Here is a 26,197-nt window from a genome sequence, read left to right as displayed (position 1 = left end):
TCACCTGAGAAGACCAGAATGAAGAAGACCCGGGTTGCAAAAGCTGCACTGCAGCCTTATTCACAATAGACAAGACAGTGAAGCAACCAAAATGTCCATCAACGGATAAAAGGATAAAGAAGAAGTGGTGGTCCATGTAGACAATGAATACTAGCCATGGAAAACAGTGAAACACTGCTCTTTGAGGCACCATAGATGATCTTGGAGATAATCACAGAACATGAGGTAAGTCGGAAAGCAAAAGTCCTATATCCTATGATATCACTTATAGGCGTTATCTAATAACGGACACAAATGAACATATTTCCACAAAGAAAGTCAATCACAGACTTATATAAAAAAAAAAAACTATGCTTATCTAAAAGGAAAGGTGGGGGGGATGGATAAATGAAGATTAGCGTTACCATATGTATACAAATACATATTATATACATATATCAAAAAGACCGACCCTATAGCAAGGAAGGTTTACAGAACACTCTGTAATAATTTACAGGGGAAGAGGATCTCTACATAAATAGGTATATAGAATATGTAGATGAACCAGAGTGTGTACACCTTGGACAAGCAACATTCTAACCATTACCCCAATTGAAAAAATTAAAACAACGAACTAGGAGTAATGAGACATAAACTTATGGGGGGTTTTCCTGGCACATTCCATCCAAATTTACAACCCAGGCAAACGACTTCCAGAACGGCTCTGCTGCCCTAGTACCCAGATTTGGGAATGGAGAAATGCTGCATCCTTGTGGCCGTTTCCCACAACAGCAGCTTTAAACCCACTGCCAAAGGTCACTAAATATTCACCAATGGCAGTTCTGTAAATGGCACCTGCCCTCCAAAAAATACTGAGGTCGAAAATCGACCAAAAAATTCTAGAGTGCAACCTTCCAAAAAGAAAATTTGAAGAGGTATATTATACTCACACTTTTTTTCTTTTTTCTTTTAACAGAAAAGAAAAAGGCGTGGACAAATGATGAATTGTAGGAATTTTGACAGGCATGTAAACCCAAATTACAAAAACCTATCAGCTCACACCAGTCAGAATGGCCATCAACAAAAATCCTGCAAACAATATATGCTGACGTGATTGTGGAGAAATGCGTCCCCTCGATTCTAAGGGGGACGTGGTAAGAGTCACTAATGAAAGGACAATTGAGGTGCCTTGAAAAGGTAAACGTTGAGCTACCATAGCAGTCAATCAATCATACCCACTGCTGGGTCTATCACCTGAGAAAATGAAAATCAATAATCACAGGCTGGCAATCCTGCACTCCAGCAATATTTACCATAGGCAACACTTGGAAGCAACGGACATGTCCATCAACAGAGGAATGCACCAAGAAGAAGTGGTCCATGTACACAATGGAATATTAGCCATGGAAAACCTTGAAGCACTGCTCTTTGAGGCACCATAGATGAGCCTGGAGATAATCACAAAACATGAAGTAGGTCGGAAAGCCAAAGACCTATAGCCTATATTATCACTTATGGCATTATCTAATAACTGACACAGATGAACATATTTCCAAAGAGAAAGACACTCACAGGCTTAGAAAACAAACTATGCTCATCTAAAAGGAAAGGAGGGGGGAAATTGAGAAATGAAGATTAGTGTTACTATACATATACAAATACATATTATATCCATGTATCAAAAACACCGAACATATAGCAAGGGTGGTCGACGGAACACTGTAATATTTTACATGGGAAGAGGATCTGTACATTCATAGACATACATAATGTACAAATGAACCAGATTGTGTACACCTAGGACAGACAATGTTCTAAACTTTACCCAGATTAAAAAAAAAATTAAAAACCAAGAAGAAGTAATGAGACATAAACTTATGGGGATTTTTCCTGGCAAATTCCATTCTAATTTACAACCTAGGACAATGACTTCCAGAAAGGCTCTGCTGCCCTAGTACCCAGATTGGGGAATGGAGAAATGCTACCTCCTTGTGGCCGTTTCCCACAACAGCAGCTTTGAACCCACTGCAAAAGGTCACTAAATTTTCACCAACTTGCAGTTCTGTAAATGGCACCCGCCCTCCAGAAAATTTCTGCGGTCAAAAATCGACCAAAAAATTCAAAAGAGGGCAACCTTCGAAGAAGACAATTTCAAGAGCTATATTGTACTCACGGCTTTTTCTTTTAAGAGAAAAGACAAAGGCGTAGGAATATGATGAATTTTAAAAATTTTAATGACATGCATACCCATATTACAAAACCTATCAGCTCAGAGCAGTCAGAATGGCCATTAGGAAAAATGCTGCAAAAAATAAATGGTGAAGGGAGTGTGGAGAAATGCGTACCCTCGGTTGTAAGGGGGGGGGCATGTAAAGAGCCACTAATGAAAACACAATGCAGGCGCTTTGAACAGGGAAACATTGAGCTACCAGTCAATCAATCACAACCACTGCTTGGCCTATCACCTGAGAAAATGAGAATCAAAAAGTCACAGGCTGGCAAACCTGTACGCCAGCAAGATTTACCATAGTCAGCACTTGGAAGCAATGAAAATGTCCATCAACCGAGGAATGCACCAAGAAGAAGTGGTCCACGTACACAATGGAATATTACTCTAATAATAAATATAAATTAAATTTAAAAACAAACAAAAGCAAGGAGACATCAACATTTGTGGGTTTATCCGGGCACATTGCACTCTAGTTTATAACCGAAGAACACCACTGGCCGGTAGGTCTGTTTCCCTGGTACCAGCATGGGGAATGTAGAAAGGCTGCCGCTCTCTGGCCGTTACCTGCAAAAGCAGGTTTAAAGCCTGAGCTAATGGTCACTTCATAGGAACAAGTACTGCAGGGCTGTAAATGAAACCTGCCCTCAAAATATCTTGAGGGAGATAATGGCCAAAATATTTCAAATGGTGACACATACTTTAAGAAAACACTTTGAAGAAATAAGCTCTAATCACAGCTGGAAAAATAAAAAGGACATGTCTAAAAGCTCAATTTCAACGCATTATGAGACACATGCAAATTCAACCACAAAGAGGTATCAGCTCACACCACTCAGAATAACCATCAGCAAAAACTACAAAGAATAAATGCTGAAGGTGCTGGGAAGAAATGCATACCCTCAACTTTATGTGGGACGTAACCTGGAAAGAGCCACTAAAGAGAACAGAATAGAGGTGCCTTTAAAAGGTAAACATTGAGCTACCATAGGATCCAGCAGACCTATTCCTGCACCTATAAACTAAGAAGACAGAATTGGAAGGACACAGGTACGCAAATCTGCATTGCATAGTATTCCTATAGCCAAGATATGGAAGTAACCAGAAAGTCCACCGACAGATGGGCGGACAAAGAAGAACTGCTACATGTACAGATGGAATATGAGCTTGTGAAAAAATGAAACAATGCCATTTGCAGCACCATAGATGAGTCTAGAAGTAATCACGCCACTTGGAGTAAGTGAGAAAGCGAAAGACCCATATCCTATCATATCACACATAGGTGTTACCTAAAAAATGATACAAACAAAGATATTTCCACAGAGAAACACTATCATAGCTTCATTAAAAAAACTTATGGTTCACCAAATGGAAAGGTGTGAGGATTGGATACATTACCATATTGAGGTTAACAGAGAGATACAAACACATGTGAAATATATAATCACCAAAGACCTACGCAATACCAAGAGGAGACTACTCAACATTGTGTCATAACCGACATGGGAAAAGGATCCGAAGAAGAATAGATATATGCATATGTGTGAAAGAACCACATCTTGCACACCTAGAACAAAGAAAACATTGTAATCAAGTTTGCTGTGATAAAAAATAAAAATTAAGTTAAAAATACCAACAAGAAGTAATGAGACATAAACCTAAAGGGCTTTTTCCTCGCACATTCCATTCTAATTTACAACCTAGAACACCACTTCCAGTAAGGCTCTGTTGCCCTAGTAACCAGATTTGGTAAAGGAGAAATGCTGCCGCCTTGTGGCCGATTCCCGCAAGAGCAGCTTTTAACCCACAGCTAATGGTCACTTACCATTCACAAGGACTCAGGGCTGTAAAGGACACCTGCCCTAAAAAAGTGTGCTGAGGTAGGGAATGGATAAAAAAAAATTCAAAACACGCAGGATTTTCAAGGTAGTATAAAGAGGTAAGTTTTACTCACTCTCTTTTTAAAGAAAGGAAAATGGATAAAAGTTCCACCTCAGGAAGTATTAGACTCATGCAATCTAATCTACAAAAAGTTTTCAACTCACACCAGTCGACTGACCATTGGCAAAAAGTCTACAAACAATAAATGCTGAAGAGGTTTTAGAGAACTGTGTATCCTCTAGCTGCTGGTGAGATGTAAAAGGGTTAAACGCTAATAATGAGAACAGAAAGGAGCTGCGTTGAAAAGGAAAAACTGAGGTACCATTCAATCCAGCAGGCGCACCAATGGGCCTCTCACCTGAGAAGACCAGAATGAAGAAGACCCGGGTTGCAAAAGCTGCACTGCAGCCTTATTCACAATAGACAAGACAGTGAAGCAACCAAAATGTCCATCAACGGATAAAAGGATAAAGAAGAAGTGGTGGTCCATGTAGACAATGAATACTAGCCATGGAAAACAGTGAAACACTGCTCTTTGAGGCACCATAGATGATCTTGGAGATAATCACAGAACATGAGGTAAGTCGGAAAGCAAAAGTCCTATATCCTATGATATCACTTATAGGCGTTATCTAATAACGGACACAAATGAACATATTTCCACAAAGAAAGTCAATCACAGACTTATATAAAAAAAAAAAACTATGCTTATCTAAAAGGAAAGGTGGGGGGGATGGATAAATGAAGATTAGCGTTACCATATGTATACAAATACATATTATATACATATATCAAAAAGACCGACCCTATAGCAAGGAAGGTTTACAGAACACTCTGTAATAATTTACAGGGGAAGAGGATCTCTACATAAATAGGTATATAGAATATGTAGATGAACCAGAGTGTGTACACCTTGGACAAGCAACATTCTAACCATTACCCCAATTGAAAAAATTAAAACAACGAACTAGGAGTAATGAGACATAAACTTATGGGGGGTTTTCCTGGCACATTCCATCCAAATTTACAACCCAGGCAAACGACTTCCAGAACGGCTCTGCTGCCCTAGTACCCAGATTTAGGAATGGAGAAATGCTGCATCCTTGTGGCCGTTTCCCACAACAGCAGCTTTAAACCCACTGCCAAAGGTCACTAAATATTCACCAATGGCAGTTCTGTAAATGGCACCTGCCCTCCAAAAAATACTGAGGTCGAAAATCGACCAAAAAATTCTAGAGTGCAACCTTCCAAAAAGAAAATTTGAAGAGGTATATTATACTCACACTTTTTTTCTTTTTTCTTTTAACAGAAAAGAAAAAGGCGTGGACAAATGATGAATTGTAGGAATTTTGATAGGCATGTAAACCCAAATTACAAAAACCTATCAGCTCACACCAGTCAGAATGGCCATCAACAAAAATCCTGCAAACAATATATGCTGACGTGATTGTGGAGAAATGCGTCCCCTCGATTCTAAGGGGGACGTGGTAAGAGTCACTAATGAAAGGACAATTGAGGTGCCTTGAAAAGGTAAACGTTGAGCTACCATAGCAGTCAATCAATCATACCCACTGCTGGGTCTATCACCTGAGAAAATGAAAATCAATAATCACAGGCTGGCGATCCTGCACTCCAGCAATATTTACCATAGGAAACACTTGGAAGCAACGGACATGTCCATCAACAGAGGAATGCACCAAGAAGAAGTGGTCCATGTACACAATGGAATATTGGCCATGGAAAACCTTGAAGCACTGCTCTTTGAGGCACCATAGATGAGCCTGGAGATAATCACAAAACATGAAGTAGGTCGGAAAGCCAAAGACCTATAGCCTATATTATCACTTATGGCATTATCTAATAACTGACACAGATGAACATATTTCCAAAGAGAAAGACACTCACAGGCTTAGAAAACAAACCATGCTCATCTAAAAGGAAAGGAGGGGGGAAATTGAGAAATGAAGATTAGTGTTACTATACATATACAAATACATATTATATCCATGTATCAAAAACACCGAACATATAGCAAGGGTGGTCGACGGAACACTGTAATATTTTACATGGGAAGAGGATCTGTACATTCATAGACATACATAATGTACAAATGAACCAGATTGTGTACACCTAGGACAGACAATGTTCTAAACTTTACCCAGATTAAAAAAAAAAATTAAAAACCAAGAAGAAGTAATGAGACATAAACTTATGGGGATTTCTCCTGGCAAATTCCATTCTAATTTACAACCTAGGACAATGACTTCCAGAAAGGCTCTGCTGCCCTAGTACCCAGATTGGGGAATGGAGAAATGCTACCTCCTTGTGGCCGTTTCCCACAACAGCAGCTTTGAACCCACTGCAAAAGGTCACTAAATTTTCACCAACTTGCAGTTCTGTAAATGGCACCCGCCCTCCAGAAAATTTCTGCGGTCAAAAATCGACCAAAAAATTCAAAAGAGGGCAACCTTCGAAGAAGACAATTTCAAGAGCTATATTGTACTCACGGCTTTTTCTTTTAAGAGAAAAGACAAAGGCGTAGGAATATGATGAATTTTAAAAATTTTAATGACATGCATACCCATATTACAAAACCTATCAGCTCAGAGCAGTCAGAATGGCCATTAGGAAAAATGCTGCAAAAAATAAATGGTGAAGGGAGTGTGGAGAAATGCGTACCCTCGGTTGTAAGGGGGGGGGCATGTAAAGAGCCACTAATGAAAACACAATGCAGGCGCTTTGAACAGGGAAACATTGAGCTACCAGTCAATCAATCACAACCACTGCTTGGCCTATCACCTGAGAAAATGAGAATCAAAAAGTCACAGGCTGGCAAACCTGTACGCCAGCAAGATTTACCATAGTCAGCACTTGGAAGCAATGAAAATGTCCATCAACCGAGGAATGCACCAAGAAGAAGTGGTCCACGTACACAATGGAATATTACTCTAATAATAAATATAAATTAAATTTAAAAACAAACAAAAGCAAGGAGACATCAACATTTGTGGGTTTATCCGGGCACATTGCACTCTAGTTTATAACCGAAGAACACCACTGGCCGGTAGGTCTGTTTCCCTGGTACCAGCATGGGGAACGTAGAAAGGCTGCCGCTCTCTGGCCGTTACCTGCAAAAGCAGGTTTAAAGCCTGAGCTAATGGTCACTTCATAGGAACAAGTACTGCAGGGCTGTAAATGAAACCTGCCCTCAAAATATCTTGAGGGAGATAATGGCCAAAATATTTCAAATGGTGACACATACTTTAAGAAAACACTTTGAAGAAATAAGCTCTAATCACAGCTGGAAAAATAAAAAGGACATGTCTAAAAGCTCAATTTCAACGCATTATGAGACACATGCAAATTCAACCACAAAGAGGTATCAGCTCACACCACTCAGAATAACCATCAGCAAAAACTACAAAGAATAAATGCTGAAGGTGCTGGGAAGAAATGCATACCCTCAACTTTATGTGGGACGTAACCTGGAAAGAGCCACTAAAGAGAACAGAATAGAGGTGCCTTTAAAAGGTAAACATTGAGCTACCATAGGATCCAGCAGACCTATTCCTGCACCTATAAACTAAGAAGACAGAATTGGAAGGACACAGGTACGCAAATCTGCATTGCATAGTATTCCCATAGCCAAGATATGGAAGTAACCAGAAAGTCCACCGACAGATGGGCGGACAAAGAAGAACTGCTACATGTACAGATGGAATATGAGCTTGTGAAAAAATGAAACAATGCCATTTGCAGCACCATAGATGAGTCTAGAAGTAATCACGCCACTTGGAGTAAGTGAGAAAGCGAAAGACCCATATCCTATCATATCACACATAGGTGTTACCTAAAAAATGATACAAACAAAGATATTTCCACAGAGAAACACTATCATAGCTTCATTAAAAAAACTTATGGTTCACCAAATGGAAAGGTGTGAGGATTGGATACATTACCATATTGAGGTTAACAGAGAGATACAAACACATGTGAAATATATAATCACCAAAGACCTACGCAATACCAAGAGGAGACTACTCAACATTGTGTCATAACCGACATGGGAAAAGGATCCGAAGAAGAATAGATATATGCATATGTGTGAAAGAACCACATCTTGCACACCTAGAACAAAGAAAACATTGTAATCAAGTTTGCTGTGATAAAAAATAAAAATTAAGTTAAAAATACCAACAAGAAGTAATGAGACATAAACCTAAAGGGCTTTTTCCTCGCACATTCCATTCTAATTTACAACCTAGAACACCACTTCCAGTAAGGCTCTGTTGCCCTAGTAACCAGATTTGGTAAAGGAGAAATGCTGCCGCCTTGTGGCCGATTCCCGCAAGAGCAGCTTTTAACCCACAGCTAATGGTCACTTACCATTCACAAGGACTCAGGGCTGTAAAGGACACCTGCCCTAAAAAAGTGTGCTGAGGTAAGGAATGGATAAAAAAAAATTCAAAACACGCAGGATTTTCAAGGTAGTATAAAGAGGTAAGTTTTACTCACTCTCTTTTTAAAGAAAGGAAAATGGATAAAAGTTCCACCTCAGGAAGTATTAGACTCATGCAATCTAATCTACAAAAAGTTTTCAACTCACACCAGTCGACTGACCATTGGCAAAAAGTCTACAAACAATAAATGCTGAAGAGGTTTTAGAGAACTGTGTATCCTCTAGCTGCTGGTGAGATGTAAAAGGGTTAAACGCTAATAATGAGAACAGAAAGGAGCTGCGTTGAAAAGGAAAAACTGAGGTACCATTCAATCCAGCAGGCGCACCAATGGGCCTCTCACCTGAGAAGACCAGAATGAAGAAGACCCGGGTTGCAAAAGCTGCACTGCAGCCTTATTCACAATAGACAAGACAGTGAAGCAACCAAAATGTCCATCAACGGATAAAAGGATAAAGAAGAAGTGGTGGTCCATGTAGACAATGAATACTAGCCATGGAAAACAGTGAAACACTGCTCTTTGAGGCACCATAGATGATCTTGGAGATAATCACAGAACATGAGGTAAGTCGGAAAGCAAAAGTCCTATATCCTATGATATCACTTATAGGCGTTATCTAATAACGGACACAAATGAACATATTTCCACAAAGAAAGTCAATCACAGACTTATATAAAAAAAAAAAAAACTATGCTTATCTAAAAGGAAAGGTGGGGGGGATGGATAAATGAAGATTAGCGTTACCATATGTATACAAATACATATTATATACATATATCAAAAAGACCGACCCTATAGCAAGGAAGGTTTACAGAACACTCTGTAATAATTTACAGGGGAAGAGGATCTCTACATAAATAGGTATATAGAATATGTAGATGAACCAGAGTGTGTACACCTTGGAAAAGCAACATTCTAAACATTACCCCAATTGAAAAAATTAAAACAACGAACTAGGAGTAATGAGACATAAACTTATGGGGGGTTTTCCTGGCACATTCCATCCAAATTTACAACCCAGGCAAACGACTTCCAGAACGGCTCTGCTGCCCTAGTACCCAGATTTGGGAATGGAGAAATGCTGCATCCTTGTGGCCGTTTCCCACAACAGCAGCTTTAAACCCACTGCCAAAGGTCACTAAATATTCACCAATGGCAGTTCTGTAAATGGCACCTGCCCTCCAAAAAATACTGAGGTCGAAAATCGACCAAAAAATTCTAGAGTGCAACCTTCCAAAAAGAAAATTTGAAGAGGTATATTATACTCACACTTTTTTTCTTTTTTCTTTTAACAGAAAAGAAAAAGGCGTGGACAAATGATGAATTGTAGGAATTTTGATAGGCATGTAAACCCAAATTACAAAAACCTATCAGCTCACACCAGTCAGAATGGCCATCAACAAAAATCCTGCAAACAATATATGCTGACGTGATTGTGGAGAAATGCGTCCCCTCGATTCTAAGGGGGACGTGGTAAGAGTCACTAATGAAAGGACAATTGAGGTGCCTTGAAAAGGTAAACGTTGAGCTACCATAGCAGTCAATCAATCATACCCACTGCTGGGTCTATCACCTGAGAAAATGAAAATCAATAATCACAGGCTGGCGATCCTGCACTCCAGCAATATTTACCATAGGAAACACTTGGAAGCAACGGACATGTCCATCAACAGAGGAATGCACCAAGAAGAAGTGGTCCATGTACACAATGGAATATTGGCCATGGAAAACCTTGAAGCACTGTTCTTTGAGGCACCATAGATGAGCCTGGAGATAATCACAAAACATGAAGTAGGTCGGAAAGCCAAAGACCTATAGCCTATATTATCACTTATGGCATTATCTAATAACTGACACAGATGAACATATTTCCAAAGAGAAAGACACTCACAGGCTTAGAAAACAAACTATGCTCATCTAAAAGGAAAGGAGGGGGGAAATTGAGAAATGAAGATTAGTGTTACTATACATATACAAATACATATTATATCCATGTATCAAAAACACCGAACATATAGCAAGGGTGGTCGACGGAACACTGTAATATTTTACATGGGAAGAGGATCTGTACATTCATAGACATACATAATGTACAAATGAACCAGATTGTGTACACCTAGGACAGACAATGTTCTAAACTTTACCCAGATTAAAAAAAAAATTAAAAACCAAGAAGAAGTAATGAGACATAAACTTATGGGGATTTCTCCTGGCAAATTCCATTCTAATTTACAACCTAGGACAATGACTTCCAGAAAGGCTCTGCTGCCCTAGTACCCAGATTGGGGAATGGAGAAATGCTACCTCCTTGAGGCCGTTTCCCACAACAGCAGCTTTGAACCCACTGCAAAAGGTCACTAAATTTTCACCAACTTGCAGTTCTGTAAATGGCACCCGCCCTCCAGAAAATTTCTGCGGTCAAAAATCGACCAAAAAATTCAAAAGAGGGCAACCTTCGAAGAAGACAATTTCAAGAGCTATATTGTACTCACGGCTTTTTCTTTTAAGAGAAAGGACAAAGGCGTAGGAATATGATGAATTTTAAAAATTTTAATGACATGCATACCCATATTACAAAACCTATCAGCTCAGAGCAGTCAGAATGGCCATTAGGAAAAATGCTGCAAAAAATAAATGGTGAAGGGAGTGTGGAGAAATGCGTACCCTCGGTTGTAAGGGGGGGGGCATGTAAAGAGCCACTAATGAAAACACAATGCAGGCGCTTTGAACAGGGAAACATTGAGCTACCAGTCAATCAATCACAACCACTGCTTGGCCTATCACCTGAGAAAATGAGAATCAAAAAGTCACAGGCTGGCAAACCTGTACGCCAGCAAGATTTACCATAGTCAGCACTTGGAAGCAATGAAAATGTCCATCAACCGAGGAATGCACCAAGAAGAAGTGGTCCACGTACACAATGGAATATTACTCTAATAATAAATATAAATTAAATTTAAAAACAAACAAAAGCAAGGAGACATCAACATTTGTGGGTTTATCCGGGCACATTGCACTCTAGTTTATAACCGAAGAACACCACTGGCCGGTAGGTCTGTTTCCCTGGTACCAGCATGGGGAACGTAGAAAGGCTGCCGCTCTCTGGCCGTTACCTGCAAAAGCAGGTTTAAAGCCTGAGCTAATGGTCACTTCATAGGAACAAGTACTGCAGGGCTGTAAATGAAACCTGCCCTCAAAATATCTTGAGGGAGATAATGGCCAAAATATTTCAAATGGTGACACATACTTTAAGAAAACACTTTGAAGAAATAAGCTCTAATCACAGCTGGAAAAATAAAAAGGACATGTCTAAAAGCTCAATTTCAACGCATTATGAGACACATGCAAATTCAACCACAAAGAGGTATCAGCTCACACCACTCAGAATAACCATCAGCAAAAACTACAAAGAATAAATGCTGAAGGTGCTGGGAAGAAATGCATACCCTCAACTTTATGTGGGACGTAACCTGGAAAGAGCCACTAAAGAGAACAGAATAGAGGTGCCTTTAAAAGGTAAACATTGAGCTACCATAGGATCCAGCAGACCTATTCCTGCACCTATAAACTAAGAAGACAGAATTGGAAGGACACAGGTACGCAAATCTGCATTGCATAGTATTCCCATAGCCAAGATATGGAAGTAACCAGAAAGTCCACCGACAGATGGGCGGACAAAGAAGAACTGCTACATGTACAGATGGAATATGAGCTTGTGAAAAAATGAAACAATGCCATTTGCAGCACCATAGATGAGTCTAGAAGTAATCACGCCACTTGGAGTAAGTGAGAAAGCGAAAGACCCATATCCTATCATATCACACATAGGTGTTACCTAAAAAATGATACAAACAAAGATATTTCCACAGAGAAACACTATCATAGCTTCATTAAAAAAACTTATGGTTCACCAAATGGAAAGGTGTGAGGATTGGATACATTACCATATTGAGGTTAACAGAGAGATACAAACACATGTGAAATATATAATCACCAAAGACCTACGCAATACCAAGAGGAGACTACTCAACATTGTGTCATAACCGACATGGGAAAAGGATCCGAAGAAGAATAGATATATGCATATGTGTGAAAGAACCACATCTTGCACACCTAGAACAAAGAAAACATTGTAATCAAGTTTGCTGTGATAAAAAATAAAAATTAAGTTAAAAATACCAACAAGAAGTAATGAGACATAAACCTAAAGGGCTTTTTCCTCGCACATTCCATTCTAATTTACAACCTAGAACACCACTTCCAGTAAGGCTCTGTTGCCCTAGTAACCAGATTTGGTAAAGGAGAAATGCTGCCGCCTTGTGGCCGATTCCCGCAAGAGCAGCTTTTAACCCACAGCTAATGGTCACTTACCACTCACAAGGACTCAGGGCTGTAAAGGACACCTGCCCTAAAAAAGTGTGCTGAGGTAGGGAATGGATAAAAAAAAATTCAAAACACGCAGGATTTTCAAGGTAGTATAAAGAGGTAAGTTTTACTCACTCTCTTTTTAAAGAAAGGAAAATGGATAAAAGTTCCACCTCAGGAAGTATTAGACTCATGCAATCTAATCTACAAAAAGTTTTCAACTCACACCAGTCGACTGACCATTGGCAAAAAGTCTACAAACAATAAATGCTGAAGAGGTTTTAGAGAACTGTGTATCCTCTAGCTGCTGGTGAGATGTAAAAGGGTTAAACGCTAATAATGAGAACAGAAAGGAGCTGCGTTGAAAAGGAAAAACTGAGGTACCATTCAATCCAGCAGGCGCACCAATGGGCCTCTCACCTGAGAAGACCAGAATGAAGAAGACCCGGGTTGCAAAAGCTGCACTGCAGCCTTATTCACAATAGACAAGACAGTGAAGCAACCAAAATGTCCATCAACGGATAAAAGGATAAAGAAGAAGTGGTGGTCCATGTAGACAATGAATACTAGCCATGGAAAACAGTGAAACACTGCTCTTTGAGGCACCATAGATGATCTTGGAGATAATCACAGAACATGAGGTAAGTCGGAAAGCAAAAGTCCTATATCCTATGATATCACTTATAGGCGTTATCTAATAACGGACACAAATGAACATATTTCCACAAAGAAAGTCAATCACAGACTTATATAAAAAAAAAAACTATGCTTATCTAAAAGGAAAGGTGGGGGGGATGGATAAATGAAGATTAGCGTTACCATATGTATACAAATACATATTATATACATATATCAAAAAGACCGACCCTATAGCAAGGAAGGTTTACAGAACACTCTGTAATAATTTACAGGGGAAGAGGATCTCTACATAAATAGGTATATAGAATATGTAGATGAACCAGAGTGTGTACACCTTGGACAAGCAACATTCTAACCATTACCCCAATTGAAAAAATTAAAACAACGAACTAGGAGTAATGAGACATAAACTTATGGGGGGTTTTCCTGGCACATTCCATCCAAATTTACAACCCAGGCAAACGACTTCCAGAACGGCTCTGCTGCCCTAGTACCCAGATTTGGGAATGGAGAAATGCTGCATCCTTGTGGCCGTTTCCCACAACAGCAGCTTTAAACCCACTGCCAAAGGTCACTAAATATTCACCAATGGCAGTTCTGTAAATGGCACCTGCCCTCCAAAAAATACTGAGGTCGAAAATCGACCAAAAAATTCTAGAGTGCAACCTTCCAAAAAGAAAATTTGAAGAGGTATATTATACTCACACTTTTTTTCTTTTTTCTTTTAACAGAAAAGAAAAAGGCGTGGACAAATGATGAATTGTAGGAATTTTGACAGGCATGTAAACCCAAATTACAAAAACCTATCAGCTCACACCAGTCAGAATGGCCATCAACAAAAATCCTGCAAACAATATATGCTGACGTGATTGTGGAGAAATGCGTCCCCTCGATTCTAAGGGGGACGTGGTAAGAGTCACTAATGAAAGGACAATTGAGGTGCCTTGAAAAGGTAAACGTTGAGCTACCATAGCAGTCAATCAATCATACCCACTGCTGGGTCTATCACCTGAGAAAATGAAAATCAATAATCACAGGCTGGCAATCCTGCACTCCAGCAATATTTACCATAGGCAACACTTGGAAGCAACGGACATGTCCATCAACAGAGGAATGCACCAAGAAGAAGTGGTCCATGTACACAATGGAATATTAGCCATGGAAAACCTTGAAGCACTGCTCTTTGAGGCACCATAGATGAGCCTGGAGATAATCACAAAACATGAAGTAGGTCGGAAAGCCAAAGACCTATAGCCTATATTATCACTTATGGCATTATCTAATAACTGACACAGATGAACATATTTCCAAAGAGAAAGACACTCACAGGCTTAGAAAACAAACTATGCTCATCTAAAAGGAAAGGAGGGGGGAAATTGAGAAATGAAGATTAGTGTTACTATACATATACAAGTACATATTATATCCATGTATCAAAAACACCGAACATATAGCAAGGGAGGTCGACGGAACACTGTAATATTTTACATGGGAAGAGGATCTGTACATTCATAGACATGCATAATGTACAAATGAACCAGATTGTGTACACCTAGGACAGACAATGTTCTAAACTTTACCCAGATTAAAAACAAAAAATTTAAAAACCAAGAAGAAGTAATGAGACATAAACTTATGGGGATTTCTCCTGGCAAATTCCATTCTAATTTACAACCTAGGACAATGACTTCCAGAAAGGCTCTGCTGCCCTAGTACCCAGATTGGGGAATGGAGAAATGCTACCTCCTTGAGGCCGTTTCCCACAACAGCAGCTTTGAACCCACTGCAAAAGGTCACTAAATTTTCACCAACTTGCAGTTCTGTAAATGGCACCCGCCCTCCAGAAAATTTCTGCGGTCAAAAATCGACCAAAAAATTCAAAAGAGGGCAACCTTCGAAGAAGACAATTTCAAGAGCTATATTGTACTCACGGCTTTTTCTTTTAAGAGAAAAGACAAAGGCGTAGGAATATGATGAATTTTAAAAATTTTAATGACATGCATACCCATATTACAAAACCTATCAGCCCTGAGCAGTCAGAATGGCCATTAGGAAAAATGCTGCAAAAAATAAATGGTGAAGGGAGTGTGGAGAAATGCGTACCCTCGGTTGTAAGGGGGGGGCATGTAAAGAGCCACTAATGAAAACACAATGCAGGCGCTTTGAACAGGGAAACATTGAGCTACCAGTCAATCAATCACAACCACTGCTTGGCCTATCACCTGAGAAAATGAGAATCAAAAAGTCACAGGCTGGCAAACCTGTACGCCAGCAAGATTTACCATAGTCAGCACTTGGAAGCAATGAAAATGTCCATCAACCGAGGAATGCACCAAGAAGAAGTGGTCCACGTACACAATGGAATATTACTCTAATAATAAATATAAATTAAATTTAAAAACAAACAAAAGCAAGGAGACATCAACATTTGTGGGTTTATCCGGGCACATTGCACTCTAGTTTATAACCGAAGAACACCACTGGCCGGTAGGTCTGTTTCCCTGGTACCAGCATGGGGAACGTAGAAAGGCTGCCGCTCTCTGGCCGTTACCTGCAAAAGCAGGTTTAAAGCCTGAGCTAATGGTCACTTCATAGGAACAAGTACTGCAGGGCTGTAAATGAAACCTGCCCTCAAAATATCTTGAGGGAGATAATGGCCAAAATATTTCAAATGGTGACACATACTTTAAGAAAACACTTTGAAGAAATAAGCTCTAATCACAGCTGGAAAAATAAAAAGGACATGTCTAAAAGCTCAATTTCAACGCATTATGAGACACATGCAAATTCAACCACAAAGAGGTATCAGCTCACACCACTCAGAATAACCATCAGCAAAAACTACAAAGAATAAATGCTGAAGGTGCTGGGAAGAAATGCATACCCTCAACTTTATGTGGGACGTAACCTGGAAAGAGCCACTAAAGAGAACAGAATAGAGGTGCCTTTAAAAGGTAAACATTGAGCTACCATAGGATCCAGCAGACCTATTCCTGCACCTATAAACTAAGAAGACAGAATTGGAAGGACACAGGTACGCAAATCTGCATTGCATAGTATTCCCATAGCCAAGATATGGAAGTAACCAGAAAGTCCACCGACAGATGGGCGGACAAAGAAGAACTGCTACATGTACAGATGGAATATGAGCTTGTGAAAAAATGAAACAATGTCATTTGCAGCACCATAGATGAGTCTAGAAGTAATCACGCCACTTGGAGTAAGTGAGAAAGCGAAAGACCCATATCCTATCATATCACACATAGGTGTTACCTAAAAAATGATACAAACAAAGATATTTCCACAGAGAAACACTATCATAGCTTCATTAAAAAAACTTATGGTTCACCAAATGGAAAGGTGTGAGGATTGGATACATTACCATATTGAGTTTAACAGAGAGATACAAACACATGTGAAATATATAATCACCAAAGACCTACGCAATACCAAGAGGAGACTACTCAACATTGTGTCATAACCGACATGGGAAAAGGATCCGAAGAAGAATAGATATATGCATATGTGTGAAAGAACCACATCTTGCACACCTAGAACAAAGAAAACATTGTAATCAAGTTTGCTGTGATAAAAAATAAAAATTAAGTTAAAAATACCAACAAGAAGTAATGAGACATAAACCTAAAGGGCTTTTTCCTCGCACATTCCATTCTAATTTACAACCTAGAACACCACTTCCAGTAAGGCTCTGTTGCCCTAGTAACCAGATTTGGTAAAGGAGAAATGCTGCCGCCTTGTGGCCGATTCCCGCAAGAGCAGCTTTTAACCCACAGCTAATGGTCACTTACCATTCACAAGGACTCAGGGCTGTAAAGGACACCTGCCCTAAAAAAGTGTGCTGAGGTAGGGAATGGATAAAAAAAAATTCAAAACACGCAGGATTTTCAAGGTAGTATAAAGAGGTAAGTTTTACTCACTCTCTTTTTAAAGAAAGGAAAATGGATAAAAGTTCCACCTCAGGAAGTATTAGACTCATGCAATCTAATCTACAAAAAGTTTTCAACTCACACCAGTCGACTGACCATTGGCAAAAAGTCTACAAACAATAAATGCTGAAGAGGTTTTAGAGAACTGTGTATCCTCTAGCTGCTGGTGAGATGTAAAAGGGTTAAACGCTAATAATGAGAACAGAAAGGAGCTGCGTTGAAAAGGAAAAACTGAGGTACCATTCAATCCAGCAGGCGCACCAATGGGCCTCTCACCTGAGAAGACCAGAATGAAGAAGACCCGGGTTGCAAAAGCTGCACTGCAGCCTTATTCACAATAGACAAGACAGTGAAGCAACCAAAATGTCCATCAACGGATAAAAGGATAAAGAAGAAGTGGTGGTCCATGTAGACAATGAATACTAGCCATGGAAAACAGTGAAACACTGCTCTTTGAGGCACCATAGATGATCTTGGAGATAATCACAGAACATGAGGTAAGTCGGAAAGCAAAAGTCCTATATCCTATGATATCACTTATAGGCGTTATCTAATAACGGACACAAATGAACATATTTCCACAAAGAAAGTCAATCACAGACTTATATAAAAAAAAAAACTATGCTTATCTAAAAGGAAAGGTGGGGGGGATGGATAAATGAAGATTAGCGTTACCATATGTATACAAATACATATTATATACATATATCAAAAAGACCGACCCTATAGCAAGGAAGGTTTACAGAACACTCTGTAATAATTTACAGGGGAAGAGGATCTCTACATAAATAGGTATATAGAATATGTAGATGAACCAGAGTGTGTACACCTTGGACAAGCAACATTCTAACCATTACCCCAATTGAAAAAATTAAAACAACGAACTAGGAGTAATGAGACATAAACTTATGGGGGGTTTTCCTGGCACATTCCATCCAAATTTACAACCCAGGCAAACGACTTCCAGAACGGCTCTGCTGCCCTAGTACCCAGATTTGGGAATGGAGAAATGCTGCATCCTTGTGGCCGTTTCCCACAACAGCAGCTTTAAACCCACTGCCAAAGGTCACTAAATATTCACCAATGGCAGTTCTGTAAATGGCACCTGCCCTCCAAAAAATACTGAGGTCGAAAATCGACCAAAAAATTCTAGAGTGCAACCTTCCAAAAAGAAAATTTGAAGAGGTATATTATACTCACACTTTTTTTCTTTTTTCTTTTAACAGAAAAGAAAAAGGCGTGGACAAATGATGAATTGTAGGAATTTTGACAGGCATGTAAACCCAAATTACAAAAACCTATCAGCTCACACCAGTCAGAATGGCCATCAACAAAAATCCTGCAAACAATATATGCTGACGTGATTGTGGAGAAATGCGTCCCCTCGATTCTAAGGGGGACGTGGTAAGAGTCACTAATGAAAGGACAATTGAGGTGCCTTGAAAAGGTAAACGTTGAGCTACCATAGCAGTCAATCAATCATACCCACTGCTGGGTCTATCACCTGAGAAAATGAAAATCAATAATCACAGGCTGGCAATCCTGCACTCCAGCAATATTTACCATAGGCAACACTTGGAAGCAACGGACATGTCCATCAACAGAGGAATGCACCAAGAAGAAGTGGTCCATGTACACAATGGAATATTAGCCATGGAAAAGCTTGAAGCACTGCTCTTTGAGGCACCATAGATGAGCCTGGAGATAATCACAAAACATGAAGTAGGTCGGAAAGCCAAAGACCTATAGCCTATATTATCACTTATGGCATTATCTAATAACTGACACAGATGAACATATTTCCAAAGAGAAAGACACTCACAGGCTTAGAAAACAAACTATGCTCATCTAAAAGGAAAGGAGGGGGGAAATTGAGAAATGAAGATTAGTGTTACTATACATATACAAGTACATATTATATCCATGTATCAAAAACACCGAACATATAGCAAGGGAGGTCGACGGAACACTGTAATATTTTACATGGGAAGAGGATCTGTACATTCATAGACATGCATAATGTACAAATGAACCAGATTGTGTACACCTAGGACAGACAATGTTCTAAACTTTACCCAGATTAAAAACAAAAAATTTAAAAACCAAGAAGAAGTAATGAGACATAAACTTATGGGGATTTCTCCTGGCAAATTCCATTCTAATTTACAACCTAGGACAATGACTTCCAGAAAGGCTCTGCTGCCCTAGTACCCAGATTGGGGAATGGAGAAATGCTACCTCCTTGAGGCCGTTTCCCACAACAGCAGCTTTGAACCCACTGCAAAAGGTCACTAAATTTTCACCAACTTGCAGTTCTGTAAATGGCACCCGCCCTCCAGAAAATTTCTGCGGTCAAAAATCGACCAAAAAATTCAAAAGAGGGCAACCTTCGAAGAAGACAATTTCAAGAGCTATATTGTACTCACGGCTTTTTCTTTTAAGAGAAAAGACAAAGGCGTAGGAATATGATGAATTTTAAAAATTTTAATGACATGCATACCCATATTACAAAACCTAACAGCCCTGAGCAGTCAGAATGGCCATTAGGAAAAATGCTGCAAAAAATAAATGGTGAAGGGAGTGTGGAGAAATGCGTACCCTCGGTTGTAAGGGGGGGGGCATGTAAAGAGCCACTAATGAAAACACAATGCAGGCGCTTTGAACAGGGAAACATTGAGCTACCAGTCAATCAATCACAACCACTGCTTGGCCTATCACCTGAGAAAATGAGAATCAAAAAGTCACAGGCTGGCAAACCTGTACGCCAGCAAGATTTACCATAGTCAGCACTTGGAAGCAATGAAAATGTCCATCAACCGAGGAATGCACCAAGAAGAAGTGGTCCACGTACACAATGGAATATTACTCTAATAATAAATATAAATTAAATTTAAAAACAAACAAAAGCAAGGAGACATCAACATTTGTGGGTTTATCCGGGCACATTGCACTCTAGTTTATAACCGAAGAACACCACTGGCCGGTAGGTCTGTTTCCCTGGTACCAGCATGGGGAACGTAGAAAGGCTGCCGCTCTCTGGCCGTTACCTGCAAAAGCAGGTTTAAAGCCTGAGCTAATGGTCACTTCCTAGGAACAAGTACTGCAGGGCTGTAAATGAAACCTGCCCTCAAAATATCTTGAGGGAGATAATGGCCAAAATATTTCAAATGGTGACACATACTTTAAGAAAACACTTTGAAGAAATAAGCTCTAATCACAGCTGGAAAAATAAAAAGGACATGTCTAAAAGCTCAATTTCAACGCATTATGAGACACATGCAAATTCAACCACAAAGAGGTATCAGCTCACACCACTCAGAATAACCATCAGCAAAAACTACAAAGAATAAATGCTGAAGGTGCTGGGAAGAAATGCATACCCTCAACTTTATGTGGGACGTAACCTGGAAAGAGCCACTAAAGAGAACAGAATAGAGGTGCCTTTAAAAGGTAAACATTGAGCTACCATAGGATCCAGCAGACCTATTCCTGCACCTATAAACTAAGAAGACAGAATTGGAAGGACACAGGTACGCAAATCTGCATTGCATAGTATTCCCATAGCCAAGATATGGAAGTAACCAGAAAGTCCACCGACAGATGGGCGGACAAAGAAGAACTGCTACATGTACAGATGGAATATGAGCTTGTGAAAAAATGAAACAATGCCATTTGCAGCACCATAGATGAGTCTAGAAGTAATCACGCCACTTGGAGTAAGTGAGAAAGCGAAAGACCCATATCCTATCATATCACACATAGGTGTTACCTAAAAAATGATACAAACAAAGATATTTCCACAGAGAAACACTATCATAGCTTCATTAAAAAAACTTATGGTTCACCAAATGGAAAGGTGTGAGGATTGGATACATTACCATATTGAGGTTAACAGAGAGATACAAACACATGTGAAATATATAATCACCAAAGACCTACGCAATACCAAGAGGAGACTACTCAACATTGTGTCATAACCGACATGGGAAAAGGATCCGAAGAAGAATAGATATATGCATATGTGTGAAAGAACCACATCTTGCACACCTAGAACAAAGAAAACATTGTAATCAAGTTTGCTGTGATAAAAAATAAAAATTAAGTTAAAAATACCAACAAGAAGTAATGAGACATAAACCTAAAGGGCTTTTTCCTCGCACATTCCATTCTAATTTACAACCTAGAACACCACTTCCAGTAAGGCTCTGTTGCCCTAGTAACCAGATTTGGTAAAGGAGAAATGCTGCCGCCTTGTGGCCGATTCCCGCAAGAGCAGCTTTTAACCCACAGCTAATGGTCACTTACCATTCACAAGGACTCAGGGCTGTAAAGGACACCTGCCCTAAAAAAGTGTGCTGAGGTAGGGAATGGATAAAAAAAAATTCAAAACACGCAGGATTTTCAAGGTAGTATAAAGAGGTAAGTTTTACTCACTCTCTTTTTAAAGAAAGGAAAATGGATAAAAGTTCCACCTCAGGAAGTATTAGACTCATGCAATCTAATCTACAAAAAGTTTTCAACTCACACCAGTCGACTGACCATTGGCAAAAAGTCTACAAACAATAAATGCTGAAGAGGTTTTAGAGAACTGTGTATCCTCTAGCTGCTGGTGAGATGTAAAAGGGTTAAACGCTAATAATGAGAACAGAAAGGAGCTGCGTTGAAAAGGAAAAACTGAGGTACCATTCAATCCAGCAGGCGCACCAATGGGCCTCTCACCTGAGAAGACCAGAATGAAGAAGACCCGGGTTGCAAAAGCTGCACTGCAGCCTTATTCACAATAGACAAGACAGTGAAGCAACCAAAATGTCCATCAACGGATAAAAGGATAAAGAAGAAGTGGTGGTCCATGTAGACAATGAATACTAGCCATGGAAAACAGTGAAACACTGCTCTTTGAGGCACCATAGATGATCTTGGAGATAATCACAGAACATGAGGTAAGTCGGAAAGCAAAAGTCCTATATCCTATGATATCACTTATAGGCGTTATCTAATAACGGACACAAATGAACATATTTCCACAAAGAAAGTCAATCACAGACTTATATAAAAAAAAAAACTATGCTTATCTAAAAGGAAAGGTGGGGGGGATGGATAAATGAAGATTAGCGTTACCATATGTATACAAATACATATTATATACATATATCAAAAAGACCGACCCTATAGCAAGGAAGGTTTACAGAACACTCTGTAATAATTTACAGGGGAAGAGGATCTCTACATAAATAGGTATATAGAATATGTAGATGAACCAGAGTGTGTACACCTTGGACAAGCAACATTCTAACCATTACCCCAATTGAAAAAATTAAAACAACGAACTAGGAGTAATGAGACATAAACTTATGGGGGGTTTTCCTGGCACATTCCATCCAAATTTACAACCCAGGCAAACGACTTCCAGAACGGCTCTGCTGCCCTAGTACCCAGATTTGGGAATGGAGAAATGCTGCATCCTTGTGGCCGTTTCCCACAACAGCAGCTTTAAACCCACTGCCAAAGGTCACTAAATATTCACCAATGGCAGTTCTGTAAATGGCACCTGCCCTCCAAAAAATACTGAGGTCGAAAATCGACCAAAAAATTCTAGAGTGCAACCTTCCAAAAAGAAAATTTGAAGAGGTATATTATACTCACACTTTTTTTCTTTTTTCTTTTAACAGAAAAGAAAAAGGCGTGGACAAATGATGAATTGTAGGAATTTTGACAGGCATGTAAACCCAAATTACAAAAACCTATCAGCTCACACCAGTCAGAATGGCCATCAACAAAAATCCTGCAAACAATATATGCTGACGTGATTGTGGAGAAATGCGTCCCCTCGATTCTAAGGGGGACGTGGTAAGAGTCACTAATGAAAGGACAATTGAGGTGCCTTGAAAAGGTAAACGTTGAGCTACCATAGCAGTCAATCAATCATACCCACTGCTGGGTCTATCACCTGAGAAAATGAAAATCAATAATCACAGGCTGGCAATCCTGCACTCCAGCAATATTTACCATAGGCAACACTTGGAAGCAACGGACATGTCCATCAACAGAGGAATGCACCAAGAAGAAGTGGTCCATGTACACAATGGAATATTAGCCATGGAAAACCTTGAAGCACTGCTCTTTGAGGCACCATAGATGAGCCTGGAGATAATCACAAAACATGAAGTAGGTCGGAAAGCCAAAGACCTATAGCCTATATTATCACTTATGGCATTATCTAATAACTGACACAGATGAACATATTTCCAAAGAGAAAGACACTCACAGGCTTAGAAAACAAACTATGCTCATCTAAAAGGAAAGGAGGGGGGAAATTGAGAAATGAAGATTAGTGTTACTATACATATACAAGTACATATTATATCCATGTATCAAAAACACCGAACATATAGCAAGGGAGGTCGACGGAACACTGTAATATTTTACATGGGAAGAGGATCTGTACATTCATAGACATGCATAATGTACAAATGAACCAGATTGTGTACACCTAGGACAGACAATGTTCTAAACTTTACCCAGATTAAAAAAAAAAAATTTAAAAACCAAGAAGAAGTAATGAGACATAAACTTATGGGGATTTCTCCTGGCAAATTCCATTCTAATTTACAACCTAGGACAATGACTTCCAGAAAGGCTCTGCTGCCCTAGCACCCAGATTGGGGAATGGAGAAATGCTACCTCCTTGAGGCCGTTTCCCACAACAGCAGCTTTGAACCCACTGCAAAAGGTCACTAAATTTTCACCAACTTGCAGTTCTGTAAATGGCACCCGCCCTCCAGAAAATTTCTGCGGTCAAAAATCGACCAAAAAATTCAAAAGAGGGCAACCTTCGAAGAAGACAATTTCAAGAGCTATATTGTACTCACGGCTTTTTCTTTTAAGAGAAAAGACAAAGGCGTAGGAATATGATGAATTTTAAAAATTTTAATGACATGCATACCCATATTACAAAACCTATCAGCCCTGAGCAGTCAGAATGGCCATTAGGAAAAATGCTGCAAAAAATAAATGGTGAAGGGAGTGTGGAGAAATGCGTACCCTCGGTTGTAAGGGGGGGGCATGTAAAGAGCCACTAATGAAAACACAATGCAGGCGCTTTGAACAGGGAAACATTGAGCTACCAGTCAATCAATCACAACCACTGCTTGGCCTATCACCTGAGAAAATGAGAATCAAAAAGTCACAGGCTGGCAAACCTGTACGCCAGCAAGATTTACCATAGTCAGCACTTGGAAGCAATGAAAATGTCCATCAACCGAGGAATGCACCAAGAAGAAGTGGTCCACGTACACAATGGAATATTACTCTAATAATAAATATAAATTAAATTTAAAAACAAACAAAAGCAAGGAGACATCAACATTTGTGGGTTTATCCGGGCACATTGCACTCTAGTTTATAACCGAAGAACACCACTGGCCGGTAGGTCTGTTTCCCTGGTACCAGCATGGGGAACGTAGAAAGGCTGCCGCTCTCTGGCCGTTACCTGCAAAAGCAGGTTTAAAGCCTGAGCTAATGGTCACTTCCTAGGAACAAGTACTGCAGGGCTGTAAATGAAACCTGCCCTCAAAATATCTTGAGGGAGATAATGGCCAAAATATTTCAAATGGTGACACATACTTTAAGAAAACACTTTGAAGAAATAAGCTCTAATCACAGCTGGAAAAATAAAAAGGACATGTCTAAAAGCTCAATTTCAACGCATTATGAGACACATGCAAATTCAACCACAAAGAGGTATCAGCTCACACCACTCAGAATAACCATCAGCAAAAACTACAAAGAATAAATGCTGAAGGTGCTGGGAAGAAATGCATACCCTCAACTTTATGTGGGACGTAACATGGAAAGAGCCACTAAAGAGAACAGAATAGAGGTGCCTTTAAAAGGTAAACATTGAGCTACCATAGGATCCAGCAGACCTATTCCTGCACCTATAAACTAAGAAGACAGAATTGGAAGGACACAGGTACGCAAATCTGCATTGCATAGTATTCCCATAGCCAAGATATGGAAGTAACCAGAAAGTCCACCGACAGATGGGCGGACAAAGAAGAACTGCTACATGTACAGATGGAATATGAGCTTGTGAAAAAATGAAACAATGCCATTTGCAGCACCATAGATGAGTCTAGAAGTAATCACGCCACTTGGAGTAAGTGAGAAAGCGAAAGACCCATATCCTATCATATCACACATAGGTGTTACCTAAAAAATGATACAAACAAAGATATTTCCACAGAGAAACACTATCATAGCTTCATTAAAAAAACTTATGGTTCACCAAATGGAAAGGTGTGAGGATTGGATACATTACCATATTGAGGTTAACAGAGAGATACAAACACATGTGAAATATATAATCACCAAAGACCTACGCAATACCAAGAGGAGACTACTCAACATTGTGTCATAACCGACATGGGAAAAGGATCCGAAGAAGAATAGATATATGCATATGTGTGAAAGAACCACATCTTGCACACCTAGAACAAAGAAAACATTGTAATCAAGTTTGCTGTGATAAAAAATAAAAATTAAGTTAAAAATACCAACAAGAAGTAATGAGACATAAACCTAAAGGGCTTTTTCCTCGCACATTCCATTCTAATTTACAACCTAGAACACCACTTCCAGTAAGGCTCTGTTGCCCTAGTAACCAGATTTGGTAAAGGAGAAATGCTGCCGCCTTGTGGCC

Source organism: Eschrichtius robustus, chromosome 7 (assembly GCF_028021215.1).
Source record: "Eschrichtius robustus isolate mEscRob2 chromosome 7, mEscRob2.pri, whole genome shotgun sequence".
In the NCBI taxonomy this organism is placed as follows: Eukaryota; Metazoa; Chordata; class Mammalia; order Artiodactyla; family Eschrichtiidae; genus Eschrichtius; species Eschrichtius robustus.
Note: the sequence above shows the minus strand (reverse complement) of the source record.